A 20959-nucleotide genomic window follows, 5' to 3' on the forward strand; every position below is an offset into this window, starting at 1 on the left:
CTAAAAGATTATGTTTGCTTTCGCGAACTCATCCGGGACTTTTCACTGATTTCCCCTTACGGCGTTCCCCTTACGTTGACTGATGCCAAACTCGTGCTCATGACAGATGGACGTGGCTGTGTATCAAAGGTACAAAATAATATAAATACTGTTCTGTTTCTCGCAAAAACCGATAGTTTCGTGTCTTAGGACATCAATGTATCGTCACAAGCCGCAGGGTGTAATTTGGATTTGTCTGTGCATGTTTTTGTTTACTTTTAAAGGTTTGGTGCCCATCAACATCCATGATAAGGCTGGCAGACTGCACTGGTTTTCATTAAAAATCTTCGTTTGTGTTTTTCTGAGGAAACAAAGTCACCTACATCTTGGATGCCCTGGGGGTAAGCAGATAAACATCACATTTTAATTTTTGGGTGAACTATCCCTTTAACTACAATCCTCATCATGTCTGCAACGTGCATGCATTACTCTGTGCACTTTGGTCCAAGACAGTTAGGGTATGTTGAAAAACTCCCATCTCATTCAACCTCAAAAAAATCCAGTATATGAAATATCCTGGAATGTTTTCCTCAAAAAATTTTTTATTTCCGACTAAAGAAAGACTGACTTGAACATCTTGGATGACATGGACGTGAATAAAAATCCGGAAATTTTTATTTTGGAAGTGGGGTAATCCTTTAAGCATTCATTTGTGTAGTAATTTTTTTTAGTATGGAACAAATATTAATCGTTTTGGTGTTTAGGTTGACTCCCATTACATTTTATCCCACCTGGCCCCAGAGATGAGCCCAAGTGGTTCGATTAAAAAAGTGAAAGAGTCAAAAATCATGGAATTCTTTCAGGACTTCCTACTTGAGCTTGAAGGTATGGACTAAAAAAATAATAACTTTTATTTGTTATCCAGGTGTAAATGTTACTGTAGTTTCCATGTCAAAGGGTATACATAAGCTGAAACACTAAAGGTTTAATTCACCCAAAAATGAAAATCCTGTCATTAATTACTCACTTTTGCATTGTGTTCCTAAGATGAATGAAGGTCTTACAGTTTGGAACAATGTAAGATATTTTTGATGAAAACCGAGAGATCTCTGATGTTCTTATAGACAACAATGGTCCTAGGCCCAGAAAAGTACCAAGATGATCAACAAAGTAGTTCATGTGATGTCAGTGGTTAAAATGTAATTTTACGAAGCTACAAGAATACATTTTTACGCAAAAAACAAAAAAGACTTCACAATTTTGCCTCTACTGCGTCACTTTTGGACACTCATTCATAAGAGTACACCAACGCGCATGTGGCGTCACTTACCCAGGTTAATAGATTTCAATAGTTTTTACACGGCGTGCATCTTTCTCTGTTTGTAAACAAGGCATGGCATATGTGTTTAATGTCAGATCTGGGTCAGTGCTAGCATTGCCACACGCATGTGTCATGGTACTCTAGAGGCAAAAAAGTGGAATAAAGTCATTATTTTTGTTTTCTTTGCACAAAAAAGTATTCTTGTAGCTTCATAAAATTACAGTTTAACCACTGATGTCACATGGACTACTTTGTTAATCGTCTTGGTACTTTTCTGGGCCTTCGGTGTGGTAGGACCCTTGTTGTCTGTGGAGGGTCAGAGACCTCTTGGATTCAGTCAAAATATCTTGCATTGTGTTTTGGTTAACTAAACCTTTCATTCTAATTTTGTATGTATTTCTTCTGAAGACACACAACCAGAAGATGGAGCAGTGGGAGAAACCTTGTCTGTACCGAAGATAATGCAGTGGATGACAGGGCAAACTCACAGGCATCTGCTTATATCAGAAAGGGAGAAATTTAAAGTAGTTATTAAATTTGACCACTGCTGTCTACAGCACATGCCAAACCACACTGTGTGTTATCCAACTGTTAGTGCTTGCACCAATACCATAACATTTCCCATAGTCCATATGCTGGATTACGAGGCTTTCAAAACACTCTTGCAAACTGCTGTCACTTATGGGGCAAGCTTTGACAGAGTGTAGCAAATCTGCTAAAATTGTCTACTGTAGAAACCTGCAGTTTTGATTAATGTATACCAAAGCATTTTTTCTTACAATGTTCACTCTTTGAAATGTTTTTAAATGAATGTAAGGCAAAATAATCTTTGTGTTTGGTGTACATAAAGTTTCTTGTAGTGGGAGCCACAAACAATTTATTGTAAAAACTAGTTCCTTACAGTGTTACAATGCATTTCATGTTTGTCCATTGAAGGCAAAAAAACATGTATTAGTTCAATTAACTTGATAAATCAAAATCAACTTAATAAATCACATTTGAGACACATGGACGCAGGATTTCTTTTTTTATTGTCAAATAGCACATCTTCTATCTACATAGTTTAAATGTTAACACTTTCCTTTAAGATAACACATGTACATATTTATATTTCTTCTAGTTGTTTAGTCTAGGCTTCAAAGGATATCCATTTATGACATATTTAAAGCTAATTCACGTGCCTGTAGATAGATGTCATAACCAAAACAAGTGGACTCAGCTGTGGGGTTAACTTGATTCTGCAGAGTAGCAAGATCTTCAGGTGACAAGGGGCAAGGTATCTCTGGAACAATGACTCCATGCTCAGAATCAACACACTGGGGATTCTGGAAGTCCTCAGCTTGCGAAATCTAACATTTTGTAGGAAAAAAAAAACTTTTTAATTAATTACAGTTTAATTTAATTACAAACCTTACAAAGTATGTTTTTTGTTTGTTTGTTTAGCTTAAGCCATGCATACCTCTGCAAAATCAGGTTCTGACACAGATGCTTGCAACATCCCAATGTTCCAAAGCTCATTGGGTGACAAATTTCTCTCCGTTCGCAAGGGATGGTGGTTCCACATCTCTGTGAAATGCTGCAAATCGTTGTGTATTCTGGGGATGAAAACATATCCCACACAGAACAGGTGAACAGCATTGGACAAGTCTATGAACCCCTCCTCTTCCAAGCTGTGGAGCACATTGTAGTAACTTGATGTTACAGCAGTCCAAACATCTCTCCATAGCCGTTCCACTCTAAGACAGAAAAAATTGTGAGATGCTGATTTAACTACAAAGCATTTTAAACATTTTACATAAGACAGGGTCTCTGCGGGTCCTTAAGTCTTAAATTTAGTTGTATCAAATTTAAGGCCATAAACATTTTTTTAATTGTGCAAGAAAGTCTTAATGTCTTACATGATTACAAAATCTGAGCCCGTTTTCACAAAACATTTTAAGGCTAAAAGTAGCTCATAACGTGCTGATTTAGCAGAAAATCTTAAAGTGCCAGTCCTAATTTTAGGACTACAAAAGATATGAAGATATACTTGTTTAATTAAAGACACTAATTGAAATTAGTGGCAGCATCTTTATTTTTTAAACCTTTATTTGAATATGGCACCATTATAATATCATCCTCTACAAAATTTGACTAAATCTCTGACTGAGACCCCTCCCTTATCAGCCAATCACAGTGTGCATGGTTAGTTAGCATGCTGACATCATCCATAACAATGAGGTCAACCCCGCCACTTACTCTTAACTTAAGACTTCTCCTCTATTCCTTAGTGAAAGTTGGTCTCAGCAGCTTTGTGAATAGGTTTAGCTAAAAGCTTTTACTGCAATTTAGGAGAGCTCTTAGTGGTAAGATAAAATGTTTTTATGCCCCAGATATTGATTTTAATCAACACTTCAATAAACAAGAAGTTAATAAAAAGAGACTATTTCGCCAACAAAAATCATTCCAAACACGTTCCAAACAACCAGTGTTTTGAGTCTTTCAGCAACATGAACATGTTTTGTTACTGAATGAATCAACCATTTAAATGATTGGGTTTAATCGCAAAGACTCACTTATTATGTTTTTATTTTTAAATCACTTCAAATATCAGTATTTGTATTTATTAAAGCATTCTTTGTTTATGTAACTGCAGGTTAAAGCTTTCCATGAAAAAAAAAAGAATATGTAAAACATGTACAAATTATTTCTTTGTGAGAAAAATGCATTAACCATGTTCTCCTATTTAAATACCTCTGATTATGCACACTTTTGCCAGCTATAAAGCTGCCACGGCCAGTTCCTCGCACAGTAAACATGCACCGAGCAATGTCTACATTCTCAACCCCTTGGTCTGCTCGTATTCTAAAAGAGTCAAACAGAGCAGTTTTTGATTACACATATTATATGTGTTGGCTTTAAGAGTCTTGTGAAAATGACATGTAAATGTATCCTCTGCAGTTAACTCATCCAGTCAGTGCACATACATCAGGAGTAGTGAACACACACCTGGAGCAGTGGGCTTATCTTTCTGAAATTCTGTAATTAAGATGCATTTACTAGATAAGCAAAATGACATTAAATATTTAGTCTTGTTTTAAGCAAAATGTACTAAATTTTGTTTCTTCTTCCTGGAAAATTATCTGCACAAACTACACTTTTAGTCTTTAATGACTAAATATCTTAAGTCATTTTGCTTATCTGATTATATGATATTTTGACTAGAAAAAAGACAAATATACTAAGCAAGATGAGGCTTTTTTTTTTTTTGCAGTAGAGGGAGCATTGAGGGATAGTTGCCTTAGTCAAAACCAACTCGGGCATTTCCTACCAGTATTAAGATTAAAAACGAAACAATCAGTTTTGGCGAGAAACTGAACAATATTTATATTGTTTTTACCTTTGATACACAACTGCCCTGAGCACGAGCTCAGCATCAGGCACGTTACATGTGTACGCACTCTGGCGTATGCGCTCTCGCATGTATACAACACTCATTGTTTACACACAGAGATGAGTATAGCGACTATTGAAAATGGTAATTACTTGCGCTTATCCTGATTGTTCAAACCCATTTAAAGCTAAAAAATTACATTTGCTTGCACAAACCCATCCGTGTCTGTTGACTTTTCACCAATTTCCCCTTACGGCGTTTGTTTATACCTTGCCAGAGTGTGTACACATGTAACGCACCGGATGCCGAGCATGAGCTTAGGACAGTTGGACGTGGCTGTGTATTAAAGGTAAAAAATCAGCCGCAGGTTATAATTTGGATTTGTCTGTGCATGTTTTTTTTTACTTTCAAAGGTTTGGTGCCCATCCACTTCCATTATATGACTACCAGACTGCAAAAGTTTGAGTTAAAAATCTTTGTGTTCTGCTAAAGAAACAAAGTCACCTACAAAAATTTTGTCACCTGAAAAATTTGTTAGAATCATTCTGTATAATCAGCATACCTTGATGGCCATCCATGTTTTGCCACTCCATCCATGAAAAACCCCAAAGCAGTTCTCGCTTTGTTATTCCCAGCCACATCCAGGTAAAAGATCTATTTAGGAGTATTACACAATTGCTGTATATTACTATGCAAGATATCCAAGAAAAATGGTGTACAGATTATAAATAAGGGACTGATGAATAAATATTCACCTTTCTTGAAAAGCCATCAACAGCTCCAAAAACCACTATGTTGTACCTATCAAAAAATAAATATAATTATTAACCAGCATTTATATTGATATCATTTAAAACTTTGGGATCAGTTTTTAACATTAAAGGGATAGTTTGAAATAAAATTTCAAACAAGTTTAAAGCAAAAATTCTGTCATTAATTACTCATTCTCATGACATTCCAAACCCGTAGACCTTTTGTTTATCTTCAGAACACAAATTAAGGTATTTCTGTTTTATGACCCTGAGTTCTATTACCCTCCATAGACAACAAGGGCCCTCTGCACACATACAGTACAGTATTCTCATAGCTTATGGTTAAATCCCTGGTGTCACATGGACTGATGAACAATGTCCTTACTACCTTTCTGTGCCTTGACCATGGTCGGACCCTGGCTGTCTATTAGGGTGAAAAGCTCTTGGATTTCATCAAAAACACCTTAATTTATATTCCAAAGATGAACAAAGGAAAACAGATAGAAAACAGTTATTTTAAAATATAATATTCAACCAATATTACAAATAAATGCATTAAAAAAACCTTACAGATCTTAAACCTTTCAACAGTAGTGAATAATGAGTTTAAATCCTGGTTTCACAGACAAGGCTTAGATTGAGCCAGGATTAGACCTTACATCAATTAGGACATTTAAATAGCTTTCATTAACATGCCTTAGAAAAAAAAAATACATTACTGGTTTGCATCTTGAGACAAAACAATAACAGTGACATATTTTAAAATTGTTCCTTTCAGTTAAAACAGCTCAAACATGCATTTAGTCTGTGATTAGTCTTAAGCCTTGTCTGTAAAACTGGGGGATAGTGATAGCATTATCACAAATGACACAAGACAAATGTTTGGTAAAGCTAATAAAATAATTAAAATTACCGTATCAGCTTGTGATTAGTGTCTATATGGACAAGAGACAAAGGAGCAGGAACAGAATATGTACATCTTGCAATGCATGACAGCTGGACCATCCTTGAAAGTACCCCTGCACCATCCACACGTTGCAAAGACATCTTCACTCTTCTCCATGTAACTCGATGTCCCATTGCTTGTAAAGACCCTTTTATCAGCCTGTATCCAGCATGAGGCATTCTTGTCTTTATAGATCTGACTTTCTGATTAAGCTCATGATCAGAAATATCAGAATAGCTGCTCCTGACAGACAGACTTTCCTCTTTCATTCGCCTATATAGGGTTGATCTTGAAATGCCATGCACTTCAGCCAAAGGAGCCAGTGGTAAGTGCATGCTGAGCAAATCTTGGAGCGTCTCTTTTTGTATTTTTAATCTGGGACGCCCCACATTTCCACTCCATTCAGCCACAGCTACATTGTCCAGCAATGGAGGGACAGTAATCTGAGACAGGTAATTGGAGACAACTTCAGATAACTGTTCTAGAGCATCCACTACACACTGGGGAATGTCTATATATGATGCTCCAGCACGAAGAAACTGTAACTCCTGACAGCACACAAACTGGAGATATTCAAAATCAATTGGCTGTCTAATAATAATAGAACCAAGTCTATCCACAGACCTTTGCAAAATCGACGACGTAGTCCTGCAAAAACAAAAAACATTTAAATACAAGAATAGTGAATGTAACAAATATATAACATTCAGAAGCATGTATATTTAACATTTGGCTTAATCAAAATTCTGTTCCCAAATAATCCTTTGCTGTGGATCAATGGATCGGTGCCTTGCTCAAGGGACTCACCTCAGTCGTGGTATTGAGGGTGCTGTACATTCACTCCCCCCACTTACAATCCCTGCCGGACCGCGCTCTCTGTTCCTTACGCGGCGGTGACCGCTCTCTCTGTTCCTGACGCGGCGGTGACCGCTCTCTCTGTTCCTGACGCGGCGATGACCGCTCTCTCTGTTCCTGACGCGGCGGTGACCGCTCTGTCTGTTCCTGACGCGGCGGTGACCGCTCTCTCTGTTCCTGACGCGGCGGTGACCGCTCTCTCTGTTCCTGACGCGGCGGTGACCGCTCTGTCTGTTCCTGACGCGGCGGTGACCGCTCTCTCTGTTCCTGACGCGGCGGTGACCGCTCTCTCTGTTCCTGACGCGGCGGTGACCGCGCTCTCTGTTCCTGACGCGGCGGTGACCGCTCTCTCTGTTCCTGACGCGGCGGTGACCGCGCTCTCTGTTCCTGACGCGGCGGTGACCGCTCTGTCTGTTCCTGACGCGGCGGTGACCGCTCTCTCTGTTCCTGACGCGGCGGTGACCGCTCTCTCTGTTCCTGACGCGGCGGTGACCGCTCTCTCTGTTCCTGACGCGGCGGTGACCGCTCTCTCTGTTCCTGACGCGGCGGTGACCGCTCTCTCTGTTCCTGACGCGGCGGTGACCGCGCTCTCTGTTCCTGACGCGGCGGTGACCGCTCTCTCTGTTCCTGACGCGGCGGTGACCGCTCTCTCTGTTCCTGACGCGGCGGTGACCGCGCTCTCTGTTCCTGTTCCCCTGGCTGCAGGGCCAACTCGCATTACTCTGGCTGCGGGGCCCGCGGACGTTCCACTGGCGGCCAGGCCAGCTCTTGTTCCTCTGGCGGCAGTGTCCACTCACGTTCCTCCGCTGCACGGGCCTGGCCCGCCATCCCTCCCCCTGATGCACCTTCCACCGTTCCTCCTCCCTCCAGATTTTTTTTTGTTTTGGGAACGTCTGGAAGCCGTTCCCTGGAGAGGGGGTACTGTCATGATCTGGGCTGTGGGGCTTCCCTCAGCCACCTGAGGTCGCTGTTTTCCCTTTCCTGCACTGCACTTCTGATAGCATTCACCTGTCCTTGTCGTTAACACTGATTCACTCACATCTGTTCACTATTATCCGGTCTTTAAATACTCTCACCTTTCTCTCCTGCTTCATGTCTGCATTGTCTCGTGTAGAGCCACCTTAATAAAAGTAAATCAAGATACCGTTATTGCTGATTAGAATTCCTTGCACGTCGTTCAACTTCCAAACTCAACTGCACTAACACAGGCCGACAACTGAGACAAGGCTGGACTCAAAAGCACAATGAATCTAAAAAAATAAAATAAAAGTACTGCTCAGGAAAAATATTCTACAACTACAAAAAAGTAGGCTCGTTTGTTCATTGGTCAGCGTCGCGCATGATCTGTTCATTTGTTTAAGCGCCACCGCACTGATAAGATGCCTTGTGCACCCTGTTAAAAAATACACACAATTTGCCTGACAATTTACGTTAAACACAAATATCTGTAAATAACATATTTAATCGCAATCACAAAAATATATTTGACCGTGCTATGGTAATACATTTACTATGCAACTTTATATTAAACTGTATTCACCTTACCATTAGCAAACATCCTCAAAGACACATTGCTTAACGGCACCATTCCGAGTTTACATGACACACATCCTCCTTGAGCGGGCTGATCTCGAGGCTTCAGAAACGCGTTTTCATTTCTGCGCTGTTAAAAGATAATTGCCAATGCAAATTTGATAAAGTGTGCTAATCAACACGGAGTTCACGTCAGTACCAAATGTTGTCACTGAACCATGTAATTCTTAACATAGAAACTCAGCGTTTGTTTGAAAGGTTTCAGTAAGGACTGTATTTGCACTGAATAGGTGAATTTGTATCCGCATTGGCGTGTCGGTAAGAACACATAAGACTCAGGTAGACCAAGCTGGGAGTTTACTGTTGATTAGGTATAGTAGTAACAGTGAGCGGTCTGAAATATCAAAGAATAACAAAGAATATTAGATATACAGCTAAATTCAATAACATTCACACACACAATAACTATAGGTTACATCATTAGAGTAGTTGTAGTACATAGCTGTCCACAAGGTGGCGTCATGAGCTCACACATGGCATTAAACATGAAAGACGCCATTACAACGTGTCAAATGAAGAAACTGCGCATAACTTGATATATAAACAAATATAAACGGATAACAATTTAAATCTCCATCTAAAGATGCTATTTATCTTATAATGGCACTCAGGCTTAGTTCTACATATTGTTACAAGTAAACGTTGGCGCTAACGCGGATTTCCGCGATAAGAAGTAAACAAACTTAATAACTGAGAAATGGCAATCTGTTTTTAAACACAGCTAGATGATAGCATAATCACAGGAAACAAACAGCTTACTTTTTTGGCATGAACTCGCTCATGTAAATTCACTAAGGCAAGGGAAGATTAGTCCTGCATAGGAGCGCTCACGGTTCGTCTTCTGCTGACTGCGTGATGCTGACTCACATGATTCAAGAAACTGAGCTCTGATTGGCTGAGTCCTTCGTGACATTGCCGCCCCCAAATATGGTTTGCATATTTGCACTTATATAAACTAATCAGTCTGAGGGGCTAAGACTCATCTTGATCTGTGAATGCAGGAAGGCGAATCAGGCGGGTGACAGGTCGAATGTAGGTCTTGTCCTTAACATGAATCTCTGCAGCTCTGATATGGCCATCAGAACCTGGGAATGTCTTCACAACTTTGCCTACTAACCATAATGCTCGTGGTAGTTGTGGATCGATCAGCATTACAATGGTTCCCGCAGAAAGGTCACTGGCATCTCTGTGCCACTTGTTGCGGGTCTGTAGTGTAGGCAGGTAGTGACGGATGAAGCTTATCCAGAACTGATCGGCTAGAACTTGACTCTGCCTCCATCTCCGTCTGCCCATAAGTTCTGTAGCGGGGTAAACTACAAAGGGTAGTGAGCTATCTGGCCGCCCCATTAGCAGATAATTTGGTGTAACAGGGTCAAGGTCAGCTACATTACTGGAAATGTAACCAAGAGGCTTGCTGTTAAGTATTCCCTCCACTTCAATGAGCACTGTTTGGAGTACTTCCTCTGTTACAACTTGGGAGCTGACTGTGACACGCAGGGCAGTCTTGACTGATTTGATTTCTCTTTCCCACGCACCTCCAAAGTGTGGGGCTCCAGGCGGGTTGAAGTGGAATGAAATTTTCTGTTTAGCTAGATGTAGCTGGATCTGGGGAGTGAGCGATGCGAAGGCTTCTTGCAACTCCCGTTGTCCTCCATGGAAGTTAGTGCCATTATCTGAATACAACTCAGCTGGTGTACCGCGACGGGCTACAAATCTCCTCAAGGCCATCAGAAAGGAATCAGTATCAATGGATGTAAGAAGGTCTAGGTGAACGCTTCGTGTTGTGAGACATTTAAAAACAATTCCCCACCTCTTTTCACATCGTCTGCCAATTTTAACTTGGAAAGGTCCAAAACAGTCCATACCTGTACTGTAAAATGGAGGTTTGAGCAGTCTGAGTCGTGCTGGTGGTAGGTCTGCCATTTTAGGAATAACTGGTTGATTTTTCCATTTTTGACAGTCTTTGCACAGGTGTTGTTGTTTGCGGATAGCTTCCCGTCCTCTCAGTATCCAAAAGTTTCTCCTCATCTCTCCAAAGACTCTTTCCGGTCCAGGATGGCAGAGTTTACTATCACAGTCTCGGATCAGTAATTTGGTAACCCAGTGATGTGGGTCAAGGACTATAGGGTGTATAACCGACAACTCTAGTCCTTCAGCTCGACGTAAACGTCCACCAACTCTGATAAGCTGGCAAGAGTCATCAAATTCTGGGGCAAGAGGAAGGAGTCGACTAGTGGAAGGTACAGGTTTACCAGCCTTTAGCAGTTTATATTCATCAGGAAAACTATCAACTTGAGATCTCTGCAGGATTTGCCATTCTGCAGTTTGGTAGCCCTCTGCAGACGGTGGACCTGTGTCTTTAAGCCCCTGAACTGTGGCCTCTACTAACTCGTTCCAAGTGCTGTGCGTAGTAGGGTCAAGAATATCAGGCACAACCACTTCTGTCGTAAGGCCACAGAAGATTCCTTTGCGCTCTTCTGTCTTGATTTCTGGTGGTTGTATGAGGGGGATGGCAGGCCATGCTGATTCAGACTCAAGGAGAAATGATGGTCCTTGGCTCCATCTGTTGGGCATTGATAGTTCGGAAAGGGTTTTACCTCGGGTGAGGTCGTCGGCTGGATTACTACTGGAATCTACATATCGCCAGGTACATTCAGGTGTCAGCTCTTGAATTTCGGCTATCCTGGTGCCAACAAACACCTTGAATCGGTATGATTCAGATTTGAGCCAGGCTAGCACAGTAGTGGAATCTGTCCATAGTGTCACTGTATTGATCTGAAGGGTGAGCTCAGTATGCAAGAGTTTAGCTAATTGAGCACCATTCAGGGCAGCACATAGCTCTAGTCGGGGAATCGTCAGACGTCGTTTTGGACCTTGCTAGTAAAAAGGCTAACTGAATGTGATCGTTGCCATCCTCCGTACGCAAATAAGCGACAGATCCATAAGCTTGCTCAGATGCGTCGCAAAAGATGTGGATCTGTTTGGTGTTGTGAGAATGATCCATATCTGAGGATGTGACACAACGGGGTAGTGAGATACTTGCTAAGATAGGCAATTCTGCCTCCCATTCCTTCCAGGATCTCAAAAGTTCAACAGGTAGATTTGGGTCATCCCAGTCTCGTTGCTTGTCCCATAATCTCTGAATTAAAATCTTGGCTCGTGTGGTGAATGGGAGTATGAAACCCAAGGGGTCGTACTGGGTTGCAAGTACTCTGTAAATGTGTCGAAGGGTACACGGTCCAGACTTGACAGGACGGGTATTATACCCGAGGACATCTGAGTTGCAGTGCCTCCGTAAACCTAGTGCAGATTCTTGCACATCAGTGCGATCTTGAGATAGCCACAATTCGGTACTGGTGGATCTCGCTTCCGTTGGTAGGTGATTTACCACATTTGGGTCGTTACTTGCCCACTGGCGAAGTTCAAAACCACCACTAGCAAAGAGGGTGCATAGTTTATCTACAAGCTCCCTGGCCTCTTGAGGTGATGTGAGGCTCTTTAAGCAATTGTCCACGTAAAAATTCCTTTCTACAGTGGTTCTGATGTCATCATCAGGAGTGATGTGATCTCCAACATGTCTTTGGACAGCATAAATGGCACAACAAGGACTACAAGTAGTGCCGAAAGGTAGCACTTGCCATTCATAAATGTCTGGTGGTCTAGATCTGTCCAAGTCTCGCCATATAAAGCGAAGGAGATGTCGGTCTTCTGGGAGGAGACGAACCTGATGGAACATCCCTTTAATGTCACCGCTTATGGCCACTGGGTGTTCACGAAAGTGTAGAAATACGCCTAACAGGGATGGGCCTAAGGCTGGTCCTGGCAGCAAGTAGTCATTCAGGTTATGGCCTTCAAAGTTAAAGGAACAGTTAAAAACCACTCGGTTCTTACCGTTGTGTTGCACGATGTGGTGAGGGATGAACCACGACTCACTCTGAGAATCAGCCATTTCAGGTGGAAGTTTGACTATATAACCTGAAGTCTTTAGTTTATTCATCTCCTGTTGGTAGGCGGCCGCTTTGATGGAGTCTTTCTCCAGGCGTTTCTCTGTGCTCCTAAGGTTAGAAAGCACTGCCTCCATGGGAGCTTGAAGAATGGGCATATCCTTCTTACGCAAGAGAGGAGTGGCATAGCGACTCACGCCATCGATCATTACTCTGACAGTCTTTGACTGGAGCAAGTCAAGGGATTCTTGATCCTGCTTAGACCGAGTGGCACATTTCTCTGATCTGTTCGGAATCACATCTGCTTGCCAGAGTCTCTCAACGTTCCGGAACAACTCGGTCATTGAAGGATTAACAGCGATGTGCAGACACTGATGGGGTTTGACATTATCTCCAAAGACTGATGCTGGGCCTTGTAAAGACCAACCCAGTCTTGTCCTGACAGCTGCCGGACCTCCAGGTGGACCAAGACGGACTGGTTCAATCGGAGTGATAAGGTGAGGATGATCTGCTCCGATCAGTAACAAGGGACAGGCTTTGTTTACAGGTTGTAATGGTAAGCCTTTCAAATGCCGATAATGTCGTTGAAGTTCTGCAACAGGATAGGTATGTTCAGTTAAGCTCAGTAATTCTGCAGTGAAGGCTCCATTTATCTTGTAGCTCCTGCCTGGCTGTGATGGAGTTGAAATCTGGAAAGACACTGAGGCGCCGTGAAGCTTAGTGACATCTTGCCGTATAGTTCTCAAGGCTAAGTCCTCTGCCTGGCCTGTGAGTCCCAGCTTCCTGGCTGCTGATGGTAACAACATAGTCCGTTCAGAACCATCATCAAGTACGGCGTAAGTATCTAGGCTCTGTCCCTTATGCTTCAGAATAACTCTGACCACTTTCAGAAGGACGCTGCTGAATCCTTGAGGGCGGTCTAGGTATAGCCTTTTACTCGTTGAACTGACTAAACAGGTCCCTTCATTAACTGGCTTAGTGTTGACTTCATGGAGAATCTGGAGGTGTTTTCCATTACACAAATGGCAGAGTTTCTTGAGCGTACACTGTGCAGCTCTATGGTTGCGTCCACACTTCCAGCATCTGTTATTAGTCTTAATCCAGTCAATCACTTGGGATTTGGTTAGGGACTGGAATGTGGGGCACTGACTTAGGTAATGTTCTTTACTATCACAATATGGACAGAAGGCAAAGATCTTACCCTGACTCTTGATTGACGCTGGTGGGATTGAGGAAGATGGTTCATTAGAGCCATGAAGGATTGTAGTCTGTCTAATCTTGGCTTTAGTCTCTCTCTGTTGTTCCACTCGAGAACGAGCTCTATCTTTCTGGGGCTTATATCCACCAAAACTCTCTGAATCTTGGCACCAGGATTCGAACTTTAGCCATTTAGCTAGGTCAAGGAGAGTGTATACTGAGCCAGGTCCATAGCTCATGTGACGGCGAAAGGATGCTCTTTGTTCTGGAGGGAGCTTGGACAAAAGTCGAGCCACATGGGATCCACAATGCAATTCGACATCTCCTTCAGCTCCTAATGTCTTAAGGAATCCCACTAGGGCTTGTATCTGAAGAGCAAAACGTTCAAAACCTACTGTATCACCAGACTGAACATCTAATGCATCCATAATGGCAGCAATTTTGCTCAAAGCAAGCTGGTGAGGTCGACCAAACCGTTCAGTCAGGGCTGCTAGGGTATCAGAGTAGGGAGTGACTGAATTTAGAAAGGAATCTGCAATGAGGCGAGCATCCGCAAGCTTCAGGTGATCTACTAAAACTTGGTACTTAAAAAGCTCTGTGGCTTCATCAGGTAGTAGGTTATTCAAGGCAAGTTTGAGACGGGCAAATTCACTAGGGTCTCTGCGGGTAAAATCTGGAATGGTTGGCTGTGGACCTCTATAAATTATTTCTTGTCTTGCCCTATTAGCCTGGATCCCTGGAAAGTTAGCTGGTGCAACCTGCGGCTGACTGTAATAAGGAGAAGGAGGTGTGGAGATAACACAGGCTCTCCTTCCTGTCGTTAGCTGACTTGTGTCCCGATTAACTCTGTGAGTGTCAACACTACCTGAGGAAATCTGAGCAGCTATGTTATCTGGAGCAAAGGCATTTCCATAAGGCTGCACTGAAGGAGGGGCATATTGTGCATAGCTGACTGTAGCTGCATAAGGATCTGGATTCTTAGGTGTAGAAAGGCGGCGTGGCGCAGGAACTGGCAAGGCTCTAGGAGCTGGTGTAGGCACTGGAGACTCTGACTGTCTGCTTGCAACTCTAGGCAAAGGAACTGGAGGGTTTAGTACTCTGGGCTGTGGCTGAGGTATAGGAACTGACCTTTGACTTTGTGACTGATTAATCAGCATTTCCTGCATGCTTTTCTGCATCTCTATAAGCTGGCTGATCTCTTCCCTCATGGCTAACTGAGCAGCACGGAGGTGTCTATTCTCTTGTTCCAGATCATGCACTGTGCTTTGGACATCAGGAGGTAAAGAACGATCATTTCGGGGAAGACTGCGTTCCTCTCTCTCACTCCATTGATCTGTAGTAAGGTACCAAGGCTCTAAAGCCAGGCGTGTTGATTCTAATGAGTCAGGTGATCCAACATCCTCTTCTCTTTCATCATACTGTTTAAAGGCCTCTGAACCTTGTGTTTGTGGTATTGATTGTGGCAGGACAACATTAGCTCTGGGCAGCCCAGAATACTGCAACTCAAAATCTTGTAAGTAAGTTGGTTGGCGAACTGTACGTCTAGGGCGGGCTCCTTGATGTTGATACTCTGCATTCTGGTCCTCTGACATCATTAGTCCAGTGTAGACACAATATCCGGCTCGAAGGACCAAATTTGTTTGGAAGGTTTCAGTAAGGACTGTATTTGCACTGAATAGGTGAATTTGTATCCGCACTGGCGTGTCGGTAAGAACACATAAGACTCAGGTAGACCAAGCTGGGATTTTACTGTTGATTAGGTATAGTAGTAACAGTGAGCGGTCTGAAATATCAAAGAATAACAAAGAATATTAGATATACAGCTAAATTCAATAACATTCACACACACAATAACTATAGGTTACATCATTAGAGTAGTTGTAGTACATAGCTGTCCACAAGGTGGCGTCATGAGCTCACACATGGCATTAAACATGAAAGACGCCATTACAACGTGTCAAATGAAGAAACTGCGCATAACTTGATATATAAACAAATATAAACGGATAACAATATAAATCTCCATCTAAAGATGCTATTTATCTTATAATGGCACTCAGGCTTAGTTCTACATATTGTTACAAGTAAACTTTGGCGCTAACGCGGATTTCCGCGATAAGAAGTAAACAAACTTAATAACTGAGAAATGGCAATCTGTTTTTAAACACAGCTAGATGATAGCATAATCACAGGAAACAAACAGCTTACTTTTTTTGGCATGAACTCGCTCATGTAAATTCACTAAGGCAAGGGAAGATTAGTCCTGCATAGGAGCGCTCACGGTTCGTCTTCTGCTGACTGCGTGATGCTGACTCACATGATTCAAGAAACTGAGCTCTGATTGGCTGAGTCCTTCGTGACAGCGTTTCAGATTCCAGCGTCAAGCAATTTGGCTGTCCCTGCCACGCCAGACTCGAATATCACAGCCATTTAGAAGCGAGAACCGCACTGCACTCCTAACTAAATGTTCAAGTTTATAGTCTAATACATAAGTATAAAGCCTTTTTTAACGAAGTACATACCATTGAGTTCACGGTTTTGTTGACTTACATTTATTTATCATTACAACATCTGAGGTAAAATATCTGTTGTTGCTTTCAGTATGTCACGCAATATGATATCCAAACTCACATTAGATACTTTTAACACTGACTAAAGTACATAAACAGTAACGTTACCTTACCTGAGATTGTGATTGTCATAGTTTGTATGTTGTTGTTACAGACACGACGACGCAGAAATATACACCGTTTCTAAATAGAAATTTTGTGTGTCGCCGTCGCGGCTAGTTAGGACAAAAACTCAGAATAACATAGAAAAGCTTTTATTGCGTGTCGACCTGCTACTCAAAATCCACTTAAGAGTCCTTCGCGCCCGCTGACAGAGGGTGAGACAATCCATAGTTATCGACATGAACCGCGAACATATACACCTTCATACATTACCTACCACAGTTAGTAGCATGAAAAATGAAAACATATTTACGAAGGATATATTTATTCAAAACATATATTTATTAAAAACTGAAATAAGACACCACAGTTGTCCACTGGTGGTGCTCCTTGAATCTCAACCGTTGATTTGAAGATCCCGCCTCTGTAGATTTGAAATTTACAGCAATATACTGTACATTTGAATCACACCACCGTGCGACCCCAGAATGCTTTGCAGTTTACAGCAATTTTCTGTATTATTAGAAAAACAGCGTGCTGCTGTAAAATATTGCTGTAATTTTTACAGCAATTTGTTACAGTGCATATTGTTGTAGGATGGTTGGTCTGTATTTGTCTTGCCCCTCCTATATTTACGGCTGGGTAAATAGTGACAGTAACGAGTGCTGTGTTTTACTGTTATCAACTCCTCAATAAAAAATAAATAAAAAACAAGGGCAAGAGCAAATGAAATTGTATTTCTTATGGCAGTGCACCAACATTCAGTGTCATCAGTTTGCTAAAAGGTACCATTTACACAAGGTAGGGAGCAGATGTACGTTTCTGTCATATCGGCTAACATTTTAAAAACATTTTAATTTGAAAGTTTATGTAAGAAATGTCATTACGAAAAATTTACACAAAAATTAATTCAGCTTGTTTCATGAATGAGACCCAATGATTTCAGAAAGATACACAATTTTTCACACCACAGTTGAAAGTGAGCCTCATCCCATTTCTTTTTATGACAGCTTCTTTTATTTGTATTATTATATTATTACCATCTGACCATCTTATTTGCTATTGTTTTTAAACATTAAGACACCCTTTAATTTGGACCAGGGGATGGCAACCAATAGAGAGAACTGCATACCAGTGTTCATTTCAAGTTCCTCCGCACAATCCGACTTTGTTGCAGCATCAAATTACTCTGCTGGTCCGTCTGGCCTGAGGAGAACATGCCCCCCTTTCTCCCAAGGATTTTTTCCCTTCATTTCGGTCACCCGTGTTGCCTCTGGCTTGTTTAGTTGAGGACACTTTATTTCCAGCGATATCGTAAACTATTTGAGCTGAGCTGAGCTGATGATCACATCACTCAATTCAATGATGAACTGCCTTTAATCAGAGATGATCGTGGCTCCCAGGTAATCCCCTAATGTCGTCACAACATAACATCTCCGTTCTTAGTCTGCTCTTACCCACACTGCTTAGGTTCAAAAACGAATGACAAGAAAAGAACAGAAAGCAAAGAAAGTGAAATTGACTGTGGGTGACAAAATATGTTCGGAGTCAGGAGAGAAAAGGTGGAAAACTAAATCCAAATTTTCTAGGTCCATACACAATTAAAACCATTGGAGGGAAGAATACTGATCTAATAGATGAGAGAAGGACCATTTTGCCAAAAATCAGTATTGACCACTTGAGGTTGTATACAGAGCATCCAACACAAGATTGTGGCCGGAAGATCAACAGCAGCAACTGCATCACAAAAAACTTATCCAACTGCTACATCACCTGTCAATCTAGCTGAATTTGTACTAGGGATGTCCCGCTCCGATCACGTGGTTTCAGACTCAATCGGAATCGGACATTACCCCCCGATCAGGACTCGGATATATATGTATACATCATAGGTCGCCTTAACCGAAAACTGTCCGTCATTGACGGAATTTTTGTTGCAATGAAGGAAAAATCTGAAGGCCGTTTGTCACTTTGACAGATTACACAGAGGGTGATCTAGTGTAATTATTAGCTGTAATTCCCACCCCTGTCCAGTTGGTGGCGAGTGCGCTCCAGTGTGGCAACAGAGCACTTGCTCCAGAACTTAAGGGCAATTGTTACAAATCTTTTGCCTTTAACTATGCGTTTCATTACGCACAGGCGCAGTAGTACTAAGAAGCTACAACAATGAAAATATATTAAAATTGATGTCACTGTGGGGTGTGGTGTTGAAGAAAACTTAAGCAGTCTCATCTGTTCTCTTCAACATATTAAAAATTAAAACGAGAAAAAAATAAATGCAATTAAATGTTTTATGATTTAAATATGAAAATTAAAATGACATGTAATAATGAATTATAACGGAAGTTTTACGACCCTGTCTGTGAAAATTATGGCCAATGTAACAGTCTAACGCAACTTCTGGTATATATATTCTCATTATTTTTTTTTAACAAAAAATAATCTATAGTTATGCGGTGGCACAGAATTAGACCTCTTGACTCCAGACAGAAACACAGCAAACACTGTGGCACTTTTATTTTTTTAATTGTTTACATGCCTGCCGAATATATTTTAAGTTGAGGTGCTATTTGTTTTTTTTAATACTTTTTTTTATATTTACTGTTGTACTAAAGTCCAGAAGTGAAGAATTTATGTAATTTATTACTTGATTGTTCAAGCTACCTCACATAAGTGCTCTGTTTGTTAACATAGTTAAAATGTTGAATGTTAAAATAAGGTGAATTACAAAAAAAGGGAACATCCTGGGTCTGTGTCTTCGCTCTTCTATTTTCCTTTTTTATGTATTATAGAAGTTTTCGGATCTGGACTCGATATCGGCAGACACTCAAAATCAAATGACTCGGACTCAAGGGCAAAAAAAACCTGATCGGGACATCCCTAATTTTTACCATCATCATCTACCGTCTTCAAAGTGGCTGCCTCACCTGACTGTGACATCGTCACCTACCTCCACAACAGCAGCAGTACAGCACAATCACGTCAGCAGTGAGTCAGCATCAGAAAAAAAGTAAAGATGTAAACTAAGGAAAGTTTAGTCATGTTTTCTCATTTACCATTATCTTATGACATCTATCAATACAGTTGTTCAAGAGGATTATTATTATCTATTTTTATAATCTGCCCTACTTAGAGTTGAGTAACACTTAAATAAACTGCAAATATAAGACTGTTAAATCTATCAAGATGTCAGCAGATAATGAATAAACTAATTCAAAAACGGCATTACCAGCTTCACATATGAAACCAGTTTATTCTCTTCGTATTGCTAGAAAAGTTCTTGAAATACAAATACATCATGGCAGTCCTGAAATAAATTACAGGAGCAGAGGTAATTCAGTCCTTCAGTAGCTCTGGTGCAGGTTCACAATGCTCCCGTCACTGAGAATGAGTCGCTCAGGTGTGGTGATATTTTACTGAACCGTACTGATGAAAAATGACTCATGTTGCTCACCATTGAAGACTCCATTATGAAATCAAATGTACCTACAGCAACAGAGATGGCATGGCTTGGGCTTAAGACAAACATGACAGACAAACTGACAGGAAGAAAGAGCTCAGGTGAGAAAACAAAACTCTCTAGTCATCTGTAAGTATTCATCTTGTAACGGTGGCGGCACCCAGATAAACAGTTTTTATAGAAAATGAGTTTACCAACTCAAAATATTCGGGCGCCAGACAGGAATAAGCCTGCCAAAAATATAAAATAAAATAATGAGTCCCAGATAGCCTCTAAAAGCCACCTATTACATACACTATCACAATAGCATGGGAATATACCACTTAAATTAGGAAATGAATACACAGAGTAAGAAAAGTTTTCAGTTCAATTCAAATGTATTTTCCACATGAGAGGGAAAAAAAATAAAAATAACACCAAATGATTAGTTCACACGAAGGTGTTTTCGCATACACCTTAATCATTCAAAGAAAAAAAAAAGAAAAAACTCATCATAAATAGATAATCCATAGTACTGCGGCGACCGCGGGCTCCAATCTAAAACTGCATTCAGATCGGCAGTTTCGATAGTCCAGTTCTATTAAGGGGAGTTATACGTTATAGTGTGCGTGGGTGAATGTGGTGTTGGTGAACGTGCATGTGTGTTTACGGCAAGCCATGAGCCATCCGACCGGCCGCTCGCGAACTTCAGGGTGAAAGAGTTTTCCAAACTGCAAATGGAGGAAGATCTTCTCCAAGGAACAAACGGCATCCAGGTAAATACACTTCTCCTCAGCTCCTAAAACAACACACGCCTCTGCGCTGGTCCTGCCGCTCGGACATTGATTTCTGTTAAATCCTCCGGCGATCGCTCCAGCATTACACAGT

This window comes from Garra rufa, chromosome 4 (genome assembly GCF_049309525.1).
Source record: "Garra rufa chromosome 4, GarRuf1.0, whole genome shotgun sequence".
Taxonomy (NCBI): Eukaryota; Metazoa; Chordata; class Actinopteri; order Cypriniformes; family Cyprinidae; genus Garra; species Garra rufa.